Source organism: Morone saxatilis, unplaced genomic scaffold (assembly GCF_004916995.1).
Source record: "Morone saxatilis isolate NCDOM2014 unplaced genomic scaffold, NCSU_SB_2.0 Contig12, whole genome shotgun sequence".
NCBI classification, from domain to species: Eukaryota; Metazoa; Chordata; class Actinopteri; family Moronidae; genus Morone; species Morone saxatilis.
Genome location: NW_023339674.1, coordinates 7,269,746 through 7,272,308, shown reverse-complemented (window position 1 = coordinate 7,272,308; position 2,563 = coordinate 7,269,746).

The window sequence follows — 2,563 nt, the reverse complement described above, 5'->3', positions numbered from 1 at the left end:
GCCTGGTGTCAGATGCATCGTGAGTTAAAACATCGCAAAAAAACTCCCACTGTCATCAACATGCAGTCTCAAACAGTTGTCAACATGCAGCCTCCTCCAGTGATGATGATGCCTGTAAACCCTGGTTTTATGAGCCAGACAGTCATCACATACTGAGCTTTGCAGCTTCTCAGTTGTGTCTTATGAAGCAAACATGGTTCAAATCATACTGCTGTTAGTTTTATTACACGGTGACTTTCAGTTTCTTAATAATTATGACATATTATTATGGTCTAAATACAGTAATACTTGATTGAAAAATACCCTTTATCTGCTGTTAAATGCAGATTTACTGTATCAAGACCTCTATGGTTATAATAATACTTAATAATTTAAATATTAGCCTTTTTAACGCATTTTAACTTTTTCCTGTTGTTCCCTTTGTTACCAAAGTGACACAAATGAAACCAGTCATACGAGCCACTAAAAGAGTGAATCTGTTTGTAAGAGCACCAGGAAAGGCTGAGGATGACAGACACTTGACTTTGCAAGTACATCTTAGTAAAATCAATCAAATCACATTGGTGACAGATGCTGCCACAAACCTATGTGTCTGTTGTAATGTACTTTTGCATATCATCATTACTGAAAGCATGCTGAACAAACTGAAAAAACTGGTTTAGTCACCCTTTTAACTGAATTCTAACATTAGTCATCTGTGCAGTGTGTCTCAGTGGTAATGTGTAACTGGCCAGTGGGATGACTTCCTTCTAAAAGAAAAAACTTAGTCACAGTTTTCTAATTTCTAACTTTTTTTTTCTTACAAGCACTTGTTTATACCTATTACACATTTTGTTTTTCTTGTCATTAATTTGTCTAATCAAGCACTTGAATAAAATTAATTTACACAGTTCTCTGTCTGCAGTTTATATTTGTACAAACAAAAACACAAAGAATCCACATGGATTTCTTTTGATACCTGGTGTCAAACAGCATGCCCTGCTCTTTGCCACAAATTTGTATGCCATTAAATGGTAATAAACTGCACTTACATAGTACCTTTCTAGTCTCCTGCACACTGAAAGCGCTTTACACTACGTGCCACATTCACACAATCAAACACATTCATACTGTGATGGCACAGCATTGGGATCAATTTGTGGTTCAGTATTTTGCTCAGACCCGGTCCTGACCTCCCAGGGGCCCTAAGCAAACTTTTGTTTGAGGAGTCTTCTACCAGACCCATAAACCATGTAAAGTTTTTGCAACACAGTCACAGCTGACTGTGCTCTCATTACAATTCTCCCTCCTTTAAAACGGTTTGCTCCATCTGTCGATCTGAGAAAAGTAGATACAGAACAGAATGAGTTGTAAACAAACAATATTTATTTAACAGAATATTTTCTATAGAGTATTAAATTAATATTAATGTTAACACTCAATGTGTAACGTCAACCATCATTCAAGCCTTAACTACACAGATAGGCACCGATCTTGCTCAAGGTCACTTTGACTTGCAACAGGAGGATCCGGAAATGAAACCGCCAACCTTCTGATTAGAGGACGACCTGCTCTACCTCCTGAGCCACAGTCTCACCACCAGTGCTTTCACAATGTTTGTATCTTATTTCCTCTTAAAACCTGCTCCCAGAATGAGGAACCATCTTGTCTTTACACTGTGGTTCAAATTCTTTGCATTCTGTAACAGATAATCTCCTACGAGATCTACATGCCTCAACGGTACCAGATTAAAGAAGCAAAGAAACTATGACAAGGAAATTACCACAAGGATCATTAAAGTATAATATAACTGGTTCTTTAATGAGGAAACACAAGACAGCTGGCAGCAGAAAGGATTTTTAAAGTCATTTACGTGATTATCAATTTAGACCTAAATAATACTCTACTGCTAATATATTCATATAAATGTAAAACTAATTTTCAGAGATGCAAGTTTAAATACAACTTAAAAAAAATAATGGGCCCTTACCAGCTCAACAAATTAAATTCTTGGTGGCTACGGTGTAAATCAAAATAAAATAAAAAAAGTGTGTAACATTTATGAGGAGAAATGGAATATAATGTTTACATATTTTCTAGTGCATATTCACCTGAATATAGGAATTATTGTGTTTTATTATCTTAGAATGAGTCGTTTTTATCCACAGATGCAGCGGGGTCACCTTCCATGGAGTCCGCCATGTTTCTACAGTAACCCAGAATGGACAAACCAAAAACGAGTTTCGTGGCCACTGTAGTTTCTCCTACACACTCCACAACCTGTTCTCATTAGATAATGTCTCATTTGTGGTATCTATTAGTTAAAAGTTAAAAGTAGTTAAATTCATATTCACTTGTAGTATCCCCTAAAGTAAAATATTCATCCATTGTGCCTCAGTTTGTTCTTTGTATTTGTGGCTTTAGTTGCAAAAACAACAACTTGTTGCCTGTGCAATGACTCAGCCTGTTTTATGAAAAACTGATGCCAACAATCTTTTTATTGTCATATTATTTAGGGGGCAAAAATAAAAAGGAAAATAAAACACAGAGAGGTTTACAAAAAGACAACACAGAAGGACAAACA